The sequence below is a fragment of the Hemitrygon akajei genome, chromosome 15, assembly GCF_048418815.1.
Source record: "Hemitrygon akajei chromosome 15, sHemAka1.3, whole genome shotgun sequence".
NCBI lineage: Eukaryota > Metazoa > Chordata > Chondrichthyes > Myliobatiformes > Dasyatidae > Hemitrygon > Hemitrygon akajei.
The window spans coordinates 22,322,231-22,345,973 of NC_133138.1; the positions used below are offsets into that span (position 1 = coordinate 22,322,231).

A 23,743-nucleotide genomic window follows, 5' to 3' on the forward strand; every position below is an offset into this window, starting at 1 on the left:
AGTTCTGTAACTGAAACTCTCTCAAATGTTTATCAATGTTCAGCTATTTATGAGCAACTTAAAATAAGCAATCAAATTTCCAAAAAGAGTCTGTTGGCTAAATCCTACCCCAGTTAACTCTGTCTGATTAGAGATACCTGAAATTAATGTTGGATTGTGTGCTAATTTAGAACAACAATTGTTTAAAAAGTTATTTATGGAATAAATTAGAAGTTGTTTCCAATGGAATGGACAGACCAAAACTGGAGAACAAGGATTTAAAATAATTAACAAAGGAAACAGAGGGCTTGTGAATCCTGATTTTAATGTTTGTTATGGACAGTGACAAAACCTGTTGGCAGCAGACCACTGGTACCTTGCAGTACTGAATTGTGCAGATAGTAGAAAATTACTGGACTGCAAGGAAACTGCTGGGGAATAGGATTAATTGGATGAAAGAGCTGACCCAGGCTTTATGGACAGAATACTGTAGTGTCATAATGATTGATTTGGATACATTATATGCATATACTTAACATAGAATGATAGGAAATCTACAACACAAGGAGATTATTTGGCCCAATGTGTCTGTGTCAGATGAAAACGAGCAACTCACCTAATTCTAACTTTCGGTACTAAATCCATGTCATATTCAAGTACTTCAAAATGCAAAGACGGCTTTCTGCCTCTATCAGTCTTTCAAGCAGAGAGTTCCAAAGAGCCACTGGGCAAATAAAAAAACATGCCCTCATTCTCCCCTTAATCCTTTCATCACTTACTGTAATTTTTTATCCCCTGGTTTTAACTTAACTGCAAAGGCAAATAAGTCATTCTTATTTACTGTATTTTGGGCCCTCTAAATTTTATAAGCCTTAATTATTTATTGATAAAGATATTTGAAATGCATTTTGCACCCTACTGCAAAATGTGTATTCCCCAAACCTATTTAATTGCACAAATTCCAATTCCTTTAACTTCATTTTCTATGCAAAAGCAACACATTTAATTGGACACATTTACATAAATAAACCTCATGTTTGTGCTCTTTTCCAGTCTGCAGATTTAATCGTGCACACTTATTTACATATCTCATCACAGATCATACTGTGACCAATCAAAAGTCCCGCTGATTGTCTGACAGGACAGCAGGATGCTTGGCTTCAAGAGATTTAAATGCCAGATATACCAAATGAAAATCAATTGGGAACTCCTGTGTTTCGTTTCTTTGCAATTTGGACTACTTCATTGTGTCATTGGTTTATGCACAAAAGGAAAAGAGAAGTCTTGTGTAGCTAGTTGTGGACCAGCCTAATGACAAACGTTAGAAGTGAAAATTGTTTAATCCTCGAAAAGCCAACAGTCTATTCAAAGAGTTAGTACTCTTTAATGAATGCAGAAATAAACATCAAATCACACGTCCGTAATGAGTTTCATGTACAATTTTATTTGTTCATTCAGGGGAGGTGAAAATCAACCAAGCCCCTTCTTCTGATCCCTTCCTTGTTAGAAGTATTTTTGTATGGATGCTGCATGATGACAGGGCCTGCCTTAGTACTATCATTCATAGCAGGACAACTTACAAATGCATTCTTTCCAAACCAAAACACGCGGCACATGGTTCCTCCAGAGTGGACAAGAGGATGATTATTGTCTATTAAACTGCACTCTGATAAGGAAAACAACAGTTTGAGATAGAGCAGGTCCTTTCAGCCCAAGAGCCTACCCTGCCCAGTTACACATGTGACCAACTAACCTGTATGTCTTTTGAATGCGTGTGGAAACTGGAGCACCTGGAAGACACACACATGGTGAGAGGGAAAATTAAGTGTAATGAAGGTGAGAGAATGTGGAGAGAAAACTCATCCACATTTCTGATTTTTAAAATGTTAAAAATACAGTAATTGTTTGTGGGATAAATTGTACACTAATTGCACTATAATTTTCAGAAACCATCTACATTTCATTCCAGTTTAAAATACTGCTTTACACTTGTATTTTTAAATTTATCTTTACACAGTTAACTTTTTTTATAATAACCACATTGCATCTTTAATATACAGTATATAGGAATCTGATTGTCCATTGTATAGTTTTGCATGGAAATAGATTTTTTTTCAGAATATTATACACGGAACATATCTACCATCAACAACTGTTTTGTTCAGTATGATTGCAAGTACATACACCAACAATGTTTATGCTGAATTTGACACTTGATAATAAAACAAACAGAAAATGAACCTAATCCGAAATATACCAAAATATTTGGCAAAAAGAGAAGCGATCACAACACGCATGTCAAGTAAACTGATAATACTCAATTTTGATAACGAGAGATCACCAGAGTCTTTGTAAAAATGGAACATCCTGCATATTGCTGTCTCCTCCCTTTTAAGTGTTAACATCCAAGCAGTGCAAGTTAGCAAGCAGCTGTGCTTCATTTGCAACTTAACTCATGAGACTAGAGACCACACTATTAAAAACCTCTTTCCAAGGCAGTCTGTGGTGCTGGGAGATTGAGAAAAACTGAGAAAAGGGGTAAAAGAAATTGGGTTGAGGAAGATAATTGGGGGTGGATCTCCAGATTGAGGCACCTTCCCCCGGCCCAACACTTCCACTGGGCTGATTTAACCCCACACAAGAGAAAATCTTCAGATGCTGGAAATCCAAGCAACACACACACACACAAAATGCTGGAGGAACTCAGCAGGCCAGGCAGCATCTATGAAAAAAAGTATAGTTGACATTTCAGGCTGAGTCTCTTTGTCCTGTTGTCGACTGGACTTTTTTCCATAGATGCTGCCTGGCATGTTGAGTTTCCCAGCATTTTGTGTAATTTAACTCCAGCCAGGTTTCCCAAAGCCATAGCAGCATTAAGGTATTTTGGACTAAACTTTATTGCCAGAATAGGAGTAGACCAATTGACCTCTCAAGTTTGCTCCGGCTTTTGATATGATCATCGCTGAACTGCTCCTAATCCAACGCCTCTTCTGTGCCAATTCCATTGTCCTCAATGGCCAATCTTTGAGTCCTGACAAAGAGTCTCGGCCCGAAATGTCGACAGTGCTTCTTCCTATAGACGGTGCCTGGCCTGCTGCGTTTCACCACATTTTGTGTGTGTTGCTTGAGTTTCCAGCATCTGCAGATTTCCTCGTGTTGGCCAATCTTTCAAACACGTTTCTACTGCATCTTTCAATCATTTGAATGGTGCTCAGTGTTGCCAGCAATGAGATGCTCAGCATATTAGTATGACTGAATGGGATTTATAAACCATAAGAATGATGTCTCATCACTATCCATCCTTTATTTGATGAGTGCTATCAGGAAAGGTAAATGAATCATGCAGGATTCATTACTTCCAGTTTGATGATTACCCTTTTACAATAAGAGTTTAAAACAAAATTAGTAAGTCACAGATTTTTGATGGAATTTCTATTACTTAATTAATGGCTACTATTTCACCAATGACATCATTATGTGGGAACCATAATGGGTGGATCACACATCAGAAAATTTTCATGTTGAATTCCCCGATGGACTGGTCTCCAACAAATTGACACAGCCACTACAAAACATGTACACTTGTTACACAGAAAGCAAATAGATTCCATTTCTAGGCACAAGTGCACAGCCAAGTAAAGATGTCTGATTTAATTTCCTATTTAAAGGAAAACCTGCTCAATTTCCTTATTTTCTTCATTTATACTTTGATAATAGAAGGTAAGACAATGAACAGAAATCTTAGCAGATTTCAACGACCCTGTTGAATAATCTCTGACATGGATTATCGCTGGTGAAATAATTCAGAAAGGCCTTCTCAGAAGCTGGAGAATCAAAAAGGAATGACTTAAGGATTGTCTTGGCAGTCCATGTTTATGGACAGTGTTGATCGGCTTAGAATAGAGAAAGTAATACACCAGCCCTTTAAGTGGAACATGGGGTTCTTTGTGGGAGTGTCCATGTTGTGAGATAAGTGTTTCCACATGTATCATTCTGTAAGAGTCATCCCCGTACTGCAGGCCTGTTACTACCTCAGATTGCCTTCAGAATTGAACGTGTAGCATTCAGACTTCTGATGTTTCTCAGTGTTTAAACTGGAAGTTGCCTCTACAGTATATCAAACAATGGGGAGCAAAGTCATGTGATCTGAGTTATGTGAAAAATTCAATTACTTAATACTTACATTTAATTCAAGAGGATTTAGAGGATTTAGGATGTACAGATTTATGTCACTAAGAGTTTCTTCCTTCCATTAAACCTGTCAGAGGACTATAGGTTCTCCCCAACTTAAACACCGGACTTATGTACAACCCGCAAACAGGAAATGAGCATTTGGGAGACTAGCGGGATGGATTTGCTAGCTGTTACGGGCCGTAGTCATCTTCTGTCGTGCGGGGTTCTGTTTCATTTCTGACTTGCTAACTGTTTGGGTGAGAACTCTTCACAACAACCTGAGTGGAACCACAATGGAGGAAGATATTTGAGAAAATAGAAGAGGTGATGTACATTCAGCCAAAAGAAGCAGATGAGGCAATCACTATCTTCCCAGTTATTAACGATATTATGCTTTCACCACACCTACTTCCATCCATTGTGGCTTTAATTATTAAAGCCACAGCAATTATACCAGTCCCATATTTTACAGCTAATACATTAATCAATAAGCTTCAAGACCTTGACCTCAGTACCTGTTTGTGCAATTGGATCCTCGATTTCCTCACTTGCAGACCCCAGTCAGTTCAGATAGGCAGCAACATCACTTCCACAATCTCCAGCAACACGGGCTCACCGCAATGCTGTCTGCTTAGTCCCCTACTCTACTCTCATTACACTTATGACTGTGAGGCTAAGCACAGCTTCAATGCCATATTTAAGTCTGCTGATGACACCACTGTCATAGGCCAAATCATAAGGGGTGATGAATCAGCATATAGGAAGGAGATTGAAAATCTGTCTGAGTAATTCCACAACAACAACAACCTCTTACACAATGACAGTAAGACCAACGAGCTGATTGTTTACATTAGGAGAAGGAGACTGGGGAACCTGTCTTCATTGGGGGAATCAGAGGTGGAAGGGTTTGCAACTTTAAATACCTTGATGTATACATTTTAGAGGACCTGTCCTGGGCTCAGCCTGTGAGTGCAATTACAAAGAAAATCCTACAAAAAGTAATGTATATTGTGCAGTCCATCATGGCCAAAGCTCTCCCCACGATTCAGCATGTCCACAAGTAGTGCTGTCACAGGAAAGCAGCATCCATCATCAGGGTCAAGCCCTCTTTTCACTGCCACCATAAGGAAGAAGGTAGAGGAGCCTTAGTACTCACACCACCAGGCTCTGGAATAGCTATTTATTTCTCAACTTCAACCATAAGGCTCTTGAATCAGAGAGGTTAACTACATTGAACTTCACTTGACCCATCACTGAACCGTTTCTACAACCTACAGACTCACATTCAAGGACTCTTCCTTGCATGCTCCTGACATTTATTGTTTATTTATTATGAATCATCGTTTCTTTTTTAATTTTTGTCTTTGCACATTCTATTGTCTTTTGCACACCAGTTCTCTGACCTGTTGGTGCCATCTTTCATTGTCTCTATTATGGTAAATGGATTTATTGATTATACCAGCAAGAAAATGAATCTCAGGGTTGTCAATGGTGACATTCATATACTTTGAAAATGAATTTACTTTGAAATCTGAAACATTCAAAGCAACTGAACACACGCTCTTCTTCATTTTTATAGTATCTATTCTCTGTGGGCATTCTCTGAAAACATTTTATGCTGCAGAAATTAATATATTTCAGGAAAGTAACCACAATTCTCCATTCATGAGTGTTAAAGCAACAAATCATTCAATTTACTGTCCTTCCCAATACTGATGGCAATTCTTTAACTGATAAAGTCTGCACCTAAAAAAGCTCAAAATATATTTTTTCCTCTTCATTTTGTATCAATGAAGTGGATCATTGAACACACAACGTAAAAAATATATAGTGACACACATTCTTTTGCTAAAATGGAAATTATTTTGGATTAAGGAAAAATAGGCATAGTGACAGACACAGACTGCTGACCCTGCACTATTACAGAGAATTTATCTTTAACCCTTCAATTTAATTTTTATTGAGGTGCAGCACGAAGTTGGCCCTCCTGGTCCTTCGAGCTGTGCTGCCCCATCAGCCCCCAATAACTCCAAATAACCCCTAACCTAACGCAGACACCACAGTATTGTAATGCTTAGGGTGACACCACTACAGCTCGGGTGTTGAACTTCGACATTCAGTTCAATTCTGATATAATTTGCGAGGGGTCTATACATCCTCCCCATGGAACACATGGGTTTTTCGCCATGTTCCAAAGATGTACCTATTAGTACATTAATTGGTCATTGTAAATTGTCCCATGATTAGACTAGGGTTGAATGGGGGAGGGTTGCTGGGCGGTGCGCCTCAAAGGGTTAGAAAAGCCTATTCCACACTGTATTTCAACAAATGAATAAGTAAATTACTCATGATATACCAGCAGTCACCATTTGAAGAAACATAAAGATACCTTGCTTTCTCTCACCAGAATTCTGCCTGAGCCCGCCATCTTCTTTACAATTCTTGACAAGAGCTCGAAGCTCAGCCAGTCGGTTCATAATGTCAGTGCTGTGTTTGACCACATACCCAATCCATCAACAGGATTGTCTACTTCCAGACTAAGTCAATTTGCTAGCTGCTGGATTCTCATTCATGCCGTTATTTCACCTTCCTTTGAAAACTTCAATTTTCTCCTTGTCAACTTGCCTTTTCTTTACTCAGAAAGTTGTAAAATTTTGGAATCGCTTACCTAGGGTGGTAGTGGTTGTGCTGCATTTGTGTATGGTTTAGGACTGTTTGACCTCAGGACATTAAGGACGTTATGTTTGTAGGGACAGAATGCAAAGTTGGGCAAGGTAAAGGATCAGTTAAACAGCTAAAGCCTATGTTGTGAAATTTATTGTTTAGTGACAACAGAACAGTGCAAGTCATAAAAAAAAATAGTGCAAAAGAGGAATAGGACTGTTCAGAAGTTTGATAGCGGAAGAGAAGTTGCTGTTACTAAAATTTTGAGTGTGCTTCTTCAGGCCCTTGTATGTCCTCCCTAATAGTGGTAATGAGAAGAGGGCATGTCTTGAATGCTGAGGACTCTTAATGATTTATGCTGCCTTCTTGAAGCACCTCCTATTGTAGATCTCCTTAATGGTAGGAAGCTTGTGCCCATGATAGAGCTGACTGAGCTGAAAACATCCTGTAGCCTCTATCAATCCTGGGCATTTGAGCCTCCATACCAAGTAGAGATGCAACCAGTAAGAATGCTCTCCACCATACATCTACAGAAATTTGCAAAAAACTTTGGTGACAAACCAAATCTCCTCACACTTCTCACGAAGTATATCCACAGGTGTGATTTCTCTGTAATTGCATCATTATGTTAGGCCCCAGATAGATCCTGGGAGATATTAACAGCCAGGAGGCTTGAAGCTGCTCACCCTTTCCACAACTGACCCCTCAGTTCTCCAGACTTCCCCTTCCTGAAAGCCATTATTAATTCCTTGTCTTCTTGACGCTGAATACAAGATTGTCTTTGTGACACCAAACAGCTAATCCATTTCACTCCTGTTCCCCTCATTATTATACTGAGATTCTACCAACAACGGTGGTGAAATCAGTAAATTTATAGATAGCATTTGAGCTGTGACAAGCTACACAGACATGAGTGTAGAGAGAGTAGAGATTTGGGCTAAGCACACATCCTTGAGATGAGCCTGTGATGCCTGTAAGGAGATGTTATTACCAATCAATGCGGACTGTGGTCTTCCAATGGGGAAGTAAAGGATCCAGTTGTAGAGGGGAGGTACGGAGACACAAGTTTTGAAGTTTGTTGATGATTACTGAGGGATGATGGTGTTGAGTGCCAAGCTGTAATCAATAAACTGCAGCCTGACATGGATATTGCTGTTGTCCAGGTGATCCAAGACCAAGTGGAGAGCCAGTGATACTGCATGTACTGCAGAACTATTACGGAATTAGGCAAATTACAGGAGGTCCATGTCCTTGCTTAGACATGAGTTTATTCCGGCTATGACCAACCTCTCAAAGCACTTAATCACAGCAGATATTAGTGTACCCAGGCAATAGACATTTAGGCAGCTCACCCTGCTATTTCTGGGCATCACTGTAACAGATGCCTTTTTGAAGCAGGTGATGACCTTTGATTGCAGCATTAAGAAGCTGAAGATGTCTTTAATACTCCAGCCAGTTGGAGTATTTCAGAGTTCAGATTCTATTTTTCATGCAGAATAAATTATGGATCATTCAAAACTCTGCCCCAAATTTTAACTTGATTGATGTCTAATTCGCACATCATTGCTCCAAAGGCAATAAGCGCTCACTTTACCCTTCGTTCTCTCTAGAACATGTTCCAGTCTTTCGAACAATTGCGTTTCCAATTTCTTTGTCTGGTATATTCTCAACTTTAGTCAATCCACCATTGTCACTCCTGCTTTATTGCCTTGGGTCATGTGCTGAAATTTCCGTATTGCACCCGCCTTCTTTACTAGCTTTCTCTCATTCTTTCAGATTCCCTTTAAGACCTCTCTTTTGGAGCGAGCTCTTAGTCTTCTGCTCCAATTTATTTTTTTTGAGACATGTAAATTGTTTTAGCTGCCGTTGCTCTTGGCAAACATAATGAATATTTTGCTGTGTTAAGAACCATGTAAATGTAGATTCTGCTTGCACTGTGCACTAGTTGTGATTTTAAAGCATATAAATATTTAAACTAAATGATCAATAATAAAATAAACTGGAACATGCTGCCTGAGGTGGTGGTGAAGACAGGTACATCCACAACATTTAAACAGCATCAAGGCATGTACCTGAATTGCCTTGGCAATATCAGCTATGGACTAAATGCATGTAAATGCAACAAGTTTAGATCCATTCAGCAGTTGATATAGAGGTGATTGGCTGAAGACTTAGGGTCTGTGGTTGTGCAACTCAATGTATTACAGATGTGTATTGATAAAGTTATGTTGAATCAGATATAAAATAAAACAACAGCTTTAGTACAAGCAACACATACAAAATGCTGGTGGAACGCAGCAGGCCAGGCAGCATCTATAGGGAGAAGCACTGTTGACATTTCGGGCCGAGACCCTTCGTTAGGACAACAATGTTTAGAACAAAAAGGAAACCATTAGAAGACACAATGGATCAGGCAGCATCTGTGGAGGGAGAGGGGTGCTCAACATTCTGGATTAAAGCCCTGCATCAGGACTGAGGGTGTTGATCCAAAATGTCGACAATTCCCTCTGCCTCTGCAAATGTAGTCCAGTCCATTCAGTTCCTTCTGCATCTGCCTTCCCTAGTGTCTACTGGATTTTAGGAGGATGGCAGTGACAATCATTGTGCATAAATCATTGCCTTTTTTGACAAGCAATGTATTTAATGGTGTGGTAGAAACAAATTAATAATTGAGGGTATCTTATAAACTCAGTGTAATTATGAGCATAAGTTACTGGAAAAAATTGTGCCAACATGCTAATGGGTTAACTCAGTGATTGAAAACAAGCTCCAAACCTCAGAACTGAGTGGCTGACAGAAATGACTGCCTGTCTGATATGTTGTCTCACATGACAGTACTACATGGAGAACAGCTTGACAAGTTGAAGCAGACTGGGGTTTGCTGCTCTGCACTCATTAGCTTTTGAGGGAGGTCTCTGGTGGAAAACCCTGACCACAGAGACTAATGTTATACTCATTTGTCAAGTTGAGTATCTCGACAAAAGCAGCATCAAATAGTTATTCTGGGTTGTTATTAAATATTCAGGTACGACTGGCAGCTCTTGTATTAGTGGTAAAGACTTATAGACCTAGGTTAAGTGCCAGCAGTTCTTTCATTTTTGCTCTTATCATGATCTTGGGGATGACTTGCATCCGTGCTACTTCGCAAAGTATCCTAAGTTGCTGACCCCAGCCAGCTTTTCAGCATTGGTATATACCATACATTACTAGAACAGCGAACCAGGCATTGACTCAAACAAACTTCAGCGGCAAAGGTGACAAGTGTTGTGAAAGCACAAAAAAAAATCTAACGTGAGTGAAATGTTTAAACTGCAAAGTTCAATTCTTATACAGTCTGACTGGAAGGATTCCATAGGCTTGAACAGAACTGGGTAGACAAAAATGAAGCAATGGAGGTCAAAGTGCTCTACTTAGCACCAGCTCAGTGACTTATTTGGGAAGATAGCTTTATTGCCCAATGGAACCCACAAGGATATCCCCAAAGGCAGAAAAAACAGTGTTTTAATATTTCATCTAAAAGCAACATCTCCAGCAATGGAACTTCCTTAGCAAAGTGAAGAAAAGTCAGCCTTGAATTTATGCTTAAGTCTCTAGAATTGGACTTATACATACTTCAAACATTTTGCCAATGCATGGATTTTTACAAAGATTTCTTTAGGTAGAAAAACACTGATATTGACATCATTGATCTTTTTACTCATAAGAAAACAGTAGTGTTAATGTGTGAAACAGTTTATCTGGGATATGAAGTGGAAAGGATAAGTATCTCCAGTATTTTTGGATGAGCTTCAATGTTAGATTGTCAGCAATAAAAAGTACACAAGATGGCCCAAATGACTTCTGATTTGAAGGAAAATGTGAAAGGATTGAGGTGTGGTCTAAACAATACAATGGGATTTCAGAGCAGTTAGGAGCTGTGTATAACAGAGCAGAGTTTCTCCACAAGGGCCCTTGGTAACTGCATAATGGTATAGGTTTTGCACCAACGATAAGTTGACCAGTTAATACATGAATTGAGTTCAAAATTTTGAGGTGTCAAAACTGAGTTCTTCAGGAAATGCTCTGAGAGCAAATCAGTCAATGGCTTTCCTAACCAGCTTGTAAAAGTCAATATGTAGATTTGTGAGGTGTTGAACTTTGAGAGGACCACTTTGAGTGGAGTGTAGGTCTTATGCAGTGAGTTGCAGGGCACTGGAAAGTGCAGTAGAACAAGGGATCTGAGAATACAGTTCCATAATTCATTGAAAGTAGTGTCGCTGGTAGACGGGTGATAATGAAAGCTTTTGGCACATTGGCCTTTATAGGTCAAAGTATTGAGTATAGGTGATGGGATGTTATTTAAAGTTGTATAAGACATTGGTGAGGCCTAATCTAGAGTATTGTGTGCACTTTTGGTTACCTACCTACAGGAAAGATGTAAATAAGATTGAAAGAGTACAGAGAAAACTTAAGCGGATGGTACTGAGTCATAGTATAAGAAAAGATTGAATAGTTTAAAACTTTATTCCCGAGAATATAGAAAGTTGAGAGGAAATTTCATAGAGGTATTCAAACTTATGAGGGGTATAGATAGGGTAAATGCAAGCAGGCTTTTTCCACTAAGGTTGGGTGAGACTACAACTAGAGGTCATAGGTTATGGGTGAAAGGTAAAATATTTAAAGGGAGCATGAAGGGAAACTTCTTCAGTCAGAGGGTAGTGAGAGTGTGGAATGAGCTGCCAGCACAAGTGGTGATTACAATTTTGATTTCAATGTTCAAGAGAAGTTTTGATAGGTACATGGCTGAGAGGGGTATGGAGGGCTGTGGTCTAGGAGCAGGTCAATGGGACTAGGCAATTTAAATGGTTTGGCATGGACTAGATGGGCCAAAGGGCCTGTTTCTATGCTGTAGTTTCCTATGACTCTATGTAGCATATTGGTACCAAGTTATAATAAATCACTCTGTAGTTATATGTTTAGAAGACAACCTTTTTAATTATTTTCATCTCTACACCATCCTTGGAGTCTACAGACATTATGGCCATAAATGATTTCTTTGAGAATAAATCCAATTGCTCTTGGGAAGAAAACCTGTTTCATAAATTAGCAGCACATTTCAACAAGATAACAAAGGTGAGGAAGAGATTTTACATCTTTCATAAATTCAGCATGCAATTAAGTACCTTTATAATGCAAGGAATGTGACAGCAACAGAGCCAGGCAACGATTTCCATGCTATGATTTATTTGAATAACGTTGAATTTGAATAACTGGTACTACTTTCTTCTCTTAATTTTTGTGTTTGAGTACTTCTGAATGTCCATGAGGACAGATACGGCTGTGGTTTTGCCATTCCCTTGGACTTTAAGGTCTACCAGCATTGTATTTTCTCTGTAACACTTAATTATGCATTCCAATTTTCATTTTACTACCACAGTATACCTATGATATGACCTGTCTCAATGGCATGTAAGCAAAAGATTTTCACTGTATGCATTTATTGATTGAGACACAGGTCCTACAGACCACTCCACCCAGCAGCCCCTGATTTAACCCTAGCCTAATCATGGGACAATTTACAATGACGAATTAACCTACCAACCGGTACACCTTCAGAAACAGAAGCATGCACAGCAAACCAATGCTGTCACGGTGAGAGTATACAAACTCCTCACAGACAATGGCTGTAAATGAACCCGGATTGCTGGTACTGTAAAGCATTGTTCTAACCGTTATGCTACTGTGTGCATATATGATGATAATAAACACATACCACTACCAGAAAAATTATCATCACCAGTGCACGCTCCCTTAGTGCGACAAATAAATGTCAGCCTCTATTTTATGCTCAAATTTCTGGAAGGATATTGAAGTCCACGACCTGAAAATTCAAAGACAATAATGCTCTCAAAATGGAAACATGACATTGCCTGGAAGAAATTATTCCAACAAACCTTTCATTATGTGATTCTCCACAATCAGGGAGTGCTATCCCACAAGACAATGGTACTCTGATGACTCAAAACATAATTTTATTGGAAAACAAGGGAAGTAAGTGAAAAGAGTAAAGCATAAGTGTGACACATCATTTGTGCAGATGTTCCATGCAAGAGAACAACCGTCCCTTTATAAAAACAGCGGGATTTTCGAATTTAAACAAATACCAAGTGAAGCTGGCAATGATGTAAACTGTAAATGATTCAGTCAATTTATAAACACTACAGATGAGGTTAGTAAAGGGAAATGAAAGGAATAATGTGCAATTAAACAGACCACTCTTGCAAAGAAAAAATACATTTTTGGTTGCATCCCATCCCATCAATAGGATCATTCTTTTTCTTTTAGTAAGAAGAGTTTGCTATTTTCATATTTCAGATTTGTAGGTGTAAAGAAGAATTAGTTATTTATGCAACTTTTGGGCTGAAATGATTGTGACTCCGCCAACATATGATATATCAAGCTTTTAAAGGAATGTGCCATTTCGCCGCTTCTTGGATATTCATCTATATTCTCACTACCAATCTCAGAAAAAAAATCACATTCTTTCGTATTCTGTCACTTTTGAAACAAATCTTTTGCTTGTTTATGAGGCATTTATTGTCTCACATTTTAGCAGAAAGATCGTAGGTGATGATCAACAGCCCAAGTAGTAAGGCTATCCTGCAGTTTAAGCAAGAGAAGATGTTCTCAGCAATTAACAAAGTGCATTTGCTGATAATAATGAACATCACTTGTAGAAATAAATCCCACATTAGGTAATAAACAAACAATTGTTTGTTTATGCACTTTCAATAAATGGTAGAGTTTGAGCTCAAGAGACAACTAGTACTTTGGCATGTATGCAGAAGATGACCCTCATCCCTATGGAGGCTCAAATTAACCACAAATTGGAATTACAAAGCAATTACCCCAATCGCTAACCATGAGATGTTCCCAAGTGAAATATATGCCCGAGTTTTCTTGTGGGACACGCTACCATAACTTCTTCAGAGGAAAAAGAATGAACGAGAAAGGAAAGAATAATAAAATAAAATGAGATATAGAATGTTGTCTCTCAGTTACCGGTGAAGAGTTGGAATTACATTAATGAAATTGCCTTCAGAATTCGATACACTCAGGCTCCTGGGTTACATAAGAGGAGTTTGGGGAATGAGTTCTTTGAAAATAAGCAGAGAAATAATTACATACAAGTCATTATAACATCAGACAATGCACCCCAACCAATTGTTCTCATTTGAATGCAGATAGACTTATTTATTAATCCCTCTTGGGACTCCTGGTTCATTCCATTTTAAAGTGCAATAGTATTCAAAAATAATATTAATAAATTCTGTGATTGCTAGAGCTATTTCTTGTGCCAACAGCTGGAGGCAGAAAGAAAAATACACTTAAACTCCTAACAATTTCTGCAATAAATTAAATTAATTGAAATTTAACAATGATGTCGCCCTGGGACAGTCAAAAGCAACCAAGGTGTTAGCAGCCCTTTTAGGTCTAATCAAACAGAGCCCAGCAGTACTGCTTTGGTATACAATGGCCTGTGAATGGAGACATTAATTTATTCTGAGTACAGTTAAACGTATCTGCAATAAATTGCCATTATTGTAATATATCTGAACCACACTCTGGGCCCATGTCTCATACCCTGCTTAAAGCCAATATTCGTTAATTATCCCACCTTCTGACTAGATCACAGTCTCTCGTGCATTTTCATTACTACAGACATTTTATTTCACTCTAAACTCATGCTGCGATCTTGTAATCCTCATAAGCTATTTCTTGCCAAATGGGGGAGAAGCAGTATCTATCAGACAAGGCAGGATGATTCACTCTCTCTTTCATTACATTTGAATTATACAACTTGTGCATCCTTCAATGTGAACTCTGTCATTGCACCGCACACTGAATAAACGTGAACGATAATCTCATGTCTGCTGAAATAACTTTAAGGCCTATGAACCATAGAGCACGACATTGGAGGTGATTGCAATTTTTTTCAGTCACCCCACTGTCTACCAATACAAGAGTCAACAATGGAAAGCTGTTTGTGAACCCACGGCTGGAAGGAAGTGTTCCATACTTATCTACTGTTTGTTAAAAGAAATGTCCTTCGTAAAAGCTGGAGATTATAACAATATGGTACAAATTTAAAAATAAAAATTAAATCACTGAGTTTGTGAGAATTGGTGGAAGACTGTGATTCATTCAGTAATGTTCAGTTAATAAGAAACATTGACCTAGAAATAATCTTATTCCATTAAGGAATACAATCAGTAGCCACTCTTCTTGGCTCCTTCTGAGCCTAATGAACTGGCCACCGGGTGTCTGATTGTCGTCCGCTGCTGTAGCCCATTCATTTCAAAGCTCGATGTGCTGTACATTCAGAGGTGCTCTTCTGCATACCACTGTTGTAACGCGTGATTAATTGAGTTCCCTTCCTGTCAGCTTGATAGGCCATTCTCCTCTGACCCTGCTCATTAACAAGACATTTTCACCCACAGAGCTGACTCTCACTGGATGTTTTTTTTTTGTTTTTCACACCATTCTCTGTAAACTCTGGGCACTGTGGTGTGGGAACATCCCAGCAGGTCAGCAGTTTCTGAGACGCTCAAACTGCCCCGTCTGGCACCCACAACCTTCCCACAGTCAAAGACACTTAGATCACATTTTTTCCCCCAACTGAACTATGTCTGCATGCTTGTAAGCATTGAGTAGCTGCCACATGATTGGCTGATCGGATATTTGCATTAACAAGCCAGTGTAGAGGCGTACCTAACAAAGGGGACGCTGAGTGTATAAAATAAATCCTGATTACTTTAGGCAGTACATCTCTGTGTGATTCTATGCTTGTGACATGCTTTCACATGGCAGTACTACAACGTGTACAATGGTGTTAAATGGCAATTCGGTATCACTTCCACCAGCTTCATATGTGAGTAGTCAGAGGCCAGTCACACAGAGGTGACCTTTCTCCTTATACATCTGTGTGCCATGCCTGCCAAAGAAAATATCGAAATCAATTTCTCAAAACACGAATATAGAGTCAGGAGAGAGAACTCAATTCCAACAGAGCTGAAAATTGAGCTGTGGCAGATCAATATGTTATATGTTGTAGGCGAGACTCATCCCTAATTGTCATTAATTGTCCTTGAGAACATGATGGTGAGTGCTCTGTTCAACCATCTGCATGGAGGAAAACAGTGCGATGAAAGAGTATGAATTTTTTTTAAAATGAGAATAGCCTGCAACATGGAGGAAAATAACACTATCTAAGGTTGGATATGACACTCCTATTGCCCTCATCCTCTCAGGTCATAGACTTTGGGAAATAATGCTGTGGAAACTTTGATAAATTGCAGCTGTAACTCTTTGAAGTAATACACACAGTTGCCAGTTAGTGAACTGAATATTTAGAGGAGACTTTCTGTGTCAACCATTGGTTAGGAGGATGGTGAAATTTTCAGGACTTAGAGGAGCAGCAAGTGAATATTCTATTAGACACATGAATTCTGTTCTAGCCTTATTGATTGCAATGCAATTGTCAGAAGAGTCCTTTGTCAGAAATGTTTGTAGCCTGGCACTTGTTACCAACAGCCCATACTTTAATATTATTTTAGCCTTGAAGGCTTTTTTTTATTTAAGGAGGCTAAGGAAATAAACATTGTGCTATAATCAGCAAACATCTGCATCATACAATTATGGAGCTGAAAACAGGCAGACATAGACACCCTTTTGGAACTTGTGCATCAATCTTCTGGGGTGAGATGATTGACCTCCAAAAAAGACAATCATCTTCTTTTGTGCTGGATGTCACTGCAACCAGTGGCTGACTTTCGTCTCAGTTCCCACTTATTTCAATTCTATGAACTGATGCCATATTTAACCACCATTTATTTCCTTAATGTCTAGGACAGTCAGTCTCTTGAAACTGAATATCAGCTCCTTTATGTAATTTGGACCTGGATTCCATCCAGGTTTTAGTATCATTAAGGATATCAGGCCACTACTCTTCAGTGAGAAACACTTTTCCTCAGATTCCTATCCTTTCATCAATTAATTTAAATTTTTGTGCTTCTGTGATTTTTGTCATCTAATATTTATCTAAACAGTTGAGGTCCATTTTGTATCTCTGCCAAAGTTGAATTTTCACCCTTCTAAATTTCTGCCAAAGTTGAATTTTTGCCTTTCTAAATTGCTGCAGGTTAGCTCATGAATAAAAATACAAGACTAATATTGGCTGGCAGCATTATGGATTTCCCGGACAAAACCTTAGCTGCTTTTTAATTTGTGTTTCTGATGAATAGCAATCATAAAATACGTGATCACCAGCATCGTGTGTCACCAAGTATGCATTGAAAACAAAAGAACTAAAGTTCATCCTGGACGTACATGGTCACAAATACCTCCATTTCATGACCAAAGTTGATTAATTTCCTCCAAAATTAACCAGCAAGAAAATGTCTTTAATTAGAGGTGTTAACGTTTGGAAACAACAGGAACATGTGTTATAATTGATAATGTTGATACACAAGACAAATCCATTTGGACAAATTAGACAATGAAACAGATTCTTGGCTTTGACTGCCAGTCTAAATCTATCCTAACTCTACACCTGCGGTACTCACCTGAGCACCCTTGATTCCATTGACATGATTTGACAGTTTCATCCACACATATATTGTTTCAAACGGATTGTGATTTGGTTGTTCAACGGTGATAACACTGCTAAAGCAACCAATGAACAAAATGCTGGAGGAACTCTGCAGGCCAGACAGCATCTATGGAAAGGAGTACAGTCAATGTTTTAGACTGAGACTCTTCAGCAGGACTTGCTGAAGGGTCTCGGCCCGAAACATCAACTGTACTTTTTTCCACAGATGCTGCCTGGCCTACAGATTTCCTCCAGCATTTTGTGTGTGTTGCTTGGACTTCCAATATCTGCAGATTTTCTCTTAACTGTTAAAGCAAAACTTGTTTTATGGAGAGAGAAAGAAATTATATTCCCTGCAATGTTACAGATCCTCAAGGCAGTCAGAAATCACCACCACCAGAATAAACTTACATTACTCAGATCCTTATTGATACCAAGAATGTTTGGCATGAAGTGGGGAATTAGTCCATCACATATTATCTTTGGTACTCTTTCCCACAAGGCCTCGAGAGATTCAAAGAATTTCATCGAATATACAAGACAGAAGCAGAAAATTTGCCTCAATAGTCTGTGCTATGTGTCTCCTCCCCTGTTTGTTCACTCCTTTCTAAATAGTTAAGTTTTTCCTGGCTAAATTTCCTTGAGTATTATGGATACTTATTTTCCTTTTCAATAATTTTCTAAGGCAGTAAGTTTTCCCTACTGCCAATTCTCAAGAAGAAAAAAATCTCACTGAATTTATCAGTTGCTATTTTGTTCTTTTGGCCTTTTAATTATAGAACTATATCACAGGTAGAAAAACCTTCCAATCCATTTCTTTAATTTTGACTTTATGAATCATCCTAAAGTTTGTGGAAGTTGTGTATGGAAAGTGTATGCAAGGCTCACAGTGGAAGTATCTAAATCTAAAATGCAGTTGGTTGGGTAATGAATAAGAGCTTTAGTAGGTATCGGAGGAAATCCTTTATCACCCTGAGAGTGGTGAGACTCTGGAACATACCACCTGAGTGGGAAGCAGAGGCCTACACATTTAAAAAGTACCTACACAAGCATTTGAAATGCTGACACACAGAAGGCTATAAACCAAACGGGACTTGCATTGACACAAACTTGATGGCCAGCATGGGCATGATGGGCTGAAGGTCCAGCTTCTGTAGTGAATGACTCGGTGACTCTTAGTGATGTCAGTTTTCCCTCTCTGTAACAATGGACCGGGATTTTAGCCCAGCATTGCCTTCTGATGTGCTGTTTTTTTTTTAAATTTTCACCTTGTAGCCCAAGCAATGCAACTTCTGAAGCAAACTCCTGAAGGAAGATCTAATAATGCAATCAGGCCAAACACTTTGGATACTCTAATGATGGTAGTTTATTAGTTCAACTATTCTATTTATTTCAAAGATCCAGCACAGTAATAAGTCATTTCGACCTAATGAGCCAACAAGCCCCCAATTACACCCACGTGACCAATTAACCTACTAACTCGTGCATCTTTAGAATGTGGGAGGTAACCAGAGCAAACCCATGCGTTCACGGTGATTACTCCTTACAGACAGTGGAGGAATTGAATCAATGTCAGTGTTGCTATAATAACATTACACTGATGGCTACATCTGCCCAATTTGGGTTGTGCATCTTATTTCCAAATCCTAGACAGAAGCAGAAGGCTTCCAAAGAGTCAGAGGGCACTTTTTGGGCAGCAGTGAAGAACACTAGCAGCAGGAAGCATGCTCTTTTTGCATAATAACTGATATAGGTAATTAAAAAATTAAAATTAACAACTGACCAAGAATTACCTCCTATTTGGTGAAGAAAGTTTACCACTCCCTGGCATATAAGGTTGTTCCTAAATTAACTGCCTAAAGACATGGATCTAATTTTCAGAGTATATCTTTTGCTTCCACACTCCAATAAAAATGGAAATAATGTCTTTCTTTATCTTTTCAATATTTTGAAAACTTAAGGGAGAATAGATATAAATTTACAGAAGTGAGGGATAGAGGTACAGTAGATTGTAAGAATTTGTTCGCAGAGATGTCTTAGACCAAAGGGCATAGAGTTGTGCGGAGGAGGTAAAGGTTTAAAGTGATCAGAGGAAGATGATTGAGGTCTTGAATGAGCTGAGAGAGAAGGTGATAAATGCACGTACATTCACAATATCGAAGAAGCATCCAGATGAGCACTTTAATTGTCAAGACATAGCAGGCCACAGACCAAGTACTGGTAAACGGTGAAAGTATAAACAGATTTTGATCATTGGCAAAGGCGTGGTTGAGGAAAGGACTGTTTCTATGTTGTATGATTCCAAATTGTGTGGGTATACAGAAAAATTCACAGACACCTTTGTGACACAAGGGGCACGCTGTGCATGTGGCAAGGCATACAAACTACAAGTCCACTCTGCACGTCAACGACAAAGTCTCCTCCCTTTGCGATAGGTTTAATGCCTTCTATGCATGATCTGATGCATTGAATGATGTGACATCATGGATAGCACCTCTCCCCTGAGGAGCAGGTACCCTGTCTGGCCACAGCTGAGTTATGGACTCATAACCCATCTCTCATTTATATTGTGGACTTCTTGACAGAAAGACCCTAGTTAGTCCGAGTCGGCAGCAGCATCTCAAGCTCCAGCATGCTGAGCACTGTTGCCCCTCAGGGTTGTAGGTTCAGTCTGCTGCTGTTCAATCTGCTGACTCATGACTACACTGCTAGATTCAGCTCAAATCACATTATCAGGTTCACTGATGATAGCACAGTGGTTGGCCTCATTAGCAACAACGATGAGTCGGCAAACAGAAAGGTGATGAAGAGGCTTGTCAAACGGTGCGAGAACAACAATATGAGTCTCAACGTGGACTTGACAAAAGAAATAATTATGGATTTCAGGAAGGTGCAGGTCCACCACTGCCCACTGCACATCAATGGCTCAGGTGTGGCGAGAGTGAAGAACACAAAGTTCCTTCATGTGTACATAATGGATGATCTAATATGGACCCACAACACCTCCTCACTAGTCAAGAGGCACAAGCGCCATCTACATCATTTGAGGAGACTGAGGCATGCAAGGCTCCCCGCCTCCATCTAATAACCTTCTCCAGGACCACCATTCAGAGCATCTTGTCTGGCTGCATCATTGTGCGGCACAGAAGCTACAAGGCGTCAGACCTCTGCACCTTATAGAGCATGGTAAAAACCGACAAGAGAAACTTTGGGGTCCTCTTTTACCTTATTTGTGACATCTACTGGGAGTCTTGCAAATGAAAGGCACAAAGCATTGTTTAAGATCCCTACCACCCATCCCACAATCTCTCCAACCCACTACTATCAGGAAGGAGGTACGGAAGCACCAAGACTGGGACCGTCAGACTGGGTAACACCTCCTTCCCTCAGACTGGGGGACAATTGAATACCCTGCCACCATCGAGGCCTCATCACTGAGACAGCGAAATGTTTACTGTTTACCTGTGCTGCACACACTATGCACTTTGAATTATATTTTATTAAATTATTTATGGCAATACCTTGGTTTATGTGCTGTGCGTGATACAGGTTTTGTGGTTGTACCATGGTCCGCAGGAACGTTGTTGTGTTAGTTTGTACGTATGTAGAGCTTGATGACAATAAACTTGAACTTGAAAATTAACACTTGGAGACCAAGAAGAATACAACTTGAGGTGTAGCACCCGGGACTGCTGACAGTACAATATTTGTGGCCCAACCACAGCTTTGAATGGTTGCATTTTTACAAATAATACCTTTATATCCTAGCCATTCAGATATAAAGGATAGAATTCCATTACCTCCTTAATTTTGTTCTATACCTGTACATGACATTTTAATGAATGGTCTATGTATATGCCCCTTATAAATCACTTTAGCTCTCACTACTCTTAGCTTTTCATTATTTAGTGAGCATCTTGCTTTATCCGTTAGTTGCAAAGTGGATGACACACATTTGCCGGCTCTGAAATCAGTTTTCCACAGTTTTATCCATTTGCATTATCTATTAGTATCTCTGTAATTTAATGCCTTCATCTACAATACTTACAATCCCATGGAGACCTCTTACTGGGTCTCCATTAAATCTCTTCTCTGAAGTAAAATGCCCCAACCTGTTTAATCTTCTCTGAAAGCGGTAATCTCTCAACTCTGATAATGCTCTTGAAAATTGTGCTTTTTTTAAGCTTTTTCTTCTTCATATATATACATATACACACACACACACACACTCACACACACACACACACACACACATATGTATATATTAAAGGGATCAGGACTGTGAACAGTCTGACCAAGGTCCAAAGAAATTTAACATAGCTTTGCTATTTCATATTGCTAGGCTTTTTGAATAAATCCCAGAATTATTTTTCATTTTAATTGCTTCGTTGGCCTGTGATGCTGCTTTTAATGATTTCTTCATTTATATATTCCCAGATCCCTTTGCTCTTCTAACTTATTCTGTACTGATTTCCATGGTGCTGGTTCTATTTCTACATTTCCTACCAAAGTGCATCACTTCACACTAATGTATGTTAACATCCATTTGCCACTTAGCTGCCCATTATGAAAGATACTTTTTATGTCTTCTTGTACCACTCTGCATTCTCCCTTGGTGTTAAACTACACTACTCTCCAAACCAATTTGGAATCCATAGCAAATTTGATGTTGAATCAAGTATTTCCATCTGATCTGTTAAAGGGTGATCAAAAATTGCAAACAGGAAGAATGAAAGAAAATCATGAAAAATGAAAGCCATAAAGAAAGTCAATTGCAAAGCTGGAATAGTGCATTCAATTTTAATTTTTCTATATACTTTTTGCTGAGGCTAACTATTAGAAAGGACAATATTTTGATGTTGTTTTGAACGCGGTTTAGTTGCACCAAATGTCAGAATCACAAAAGAATTTGTATATTCTGCTGGAATAATAGGTCTTAAACTTGTCATAGACAGTGCACCTCTTAAGTTGGAACCATCATCAGCTGCTTCAGCATCGACTTTCCTTCAAAGCTAAAATTTGAAGTGGGAATCTCCAATAATGAATATATTGTTTAATTCCATTCGCAACTGCCTATCTTTCAGACATGCGTTGATAAGTGGCATTTAATATCTGTATCAAAAAAATGCCAGACAAGAGAGGGTCTAACCACTTCAAGATTCAAGATTGCTTAATGTCATTTCCAGGTCGCAAGCATAAAGGAGAACAAAATAACTGCAATTTAGGATCGGATGCAGCACACTAAATTAAAGAACACAATAACAATAAAGCACAATATAAATACAAAATATACCTTATATACATAGATTGATTTTATGTCTATAAAGTGATGTTTGGCATAGGAGTGTCTGTACAAAAGGTGACTCTGACAAGAAATGGTGAAGTAGTGGTGATTGGGGTGTGGAGAGATGGGTTGATGGGTAAAGGTGTTAATCTGCCTTACTGCTTAGGGAAAGTAACTGTTTCTGTGACTGGTAGTCCTGCCTTGTGAGAAATGAGAAGGACTCTCTAGAGAGTCAACCCCCAGAAGGTGGCTCAGCCAGACACCATTCCTTACCCTTATATCTTACCTATCTCTGCTCCTTTTGATTTTATAAACCTCTTAAACATCTTCCCCTCAGCATCCTTCACGCCAGGTAAAACAGTGTCAACCTACCCAATCGCTTCTTATGAATGTTGTTTATCAGATACTATTTACCTGTGATGCTGCTGCAAGTAAATTTTTCATTACATCTGTTCATATTGTCAATAAACTTGACTTTGAATTTCACTTTAATTATACCATCAATTTTGATGTCACCCACAAACGTATGAATCATGCCATCATCACCACCAAATTCAGGAACCATCAGGTGAGGATAATTTCATTCAACTCAATGTTGAACTGATTCCACAACTAATGGACACACTTTCAAGGACTCTACAACTTAAGTCTTCAGTATTATTTATTTAATTATAATTACCTTTTTTTGTATTTGCAGTTTGTCATTTGCACATTGGTTGTTTGTCACTGTGTCTAGTTTTTCATTGATTCTATCGTATTTTCTTTTTCTACTGTGAATGGCTGAAAGAAAATGAATCTATTGGTACAATATGGTGACAAAAATAATCTGATAAGTTTATTTTGAACTTTTGAAATTTGAACCTATGTGCTTTTCTAAATCATAGATATGAAAAGATATGATAAGGACCCAGCACCAATCTCTGAAGCGCAGAACTAGTTACGTATTTCCAATCCTTCACTATGATTATCTACTACTGTTCACAACTGTCATCTACTGTGTCTGGTGTTCTGGG

At 38.8% G+C, this 23,743-nt stretch overlaps 1 protein-coding gene across 9 annotated transcripts in view; it reads right to left on the reverse strand.

Annotated features, from left to right (window-relative positions):
- The window catches only part of tenm2a (teneurin transmembrane protein 2a), a 2,964,155-nt gene that overhangs the window by 2,069,834 nt on the left and 870,578 nt on the right, over positions 1-23,743 (reverse strand). The window lies entirely within an intron of this gene.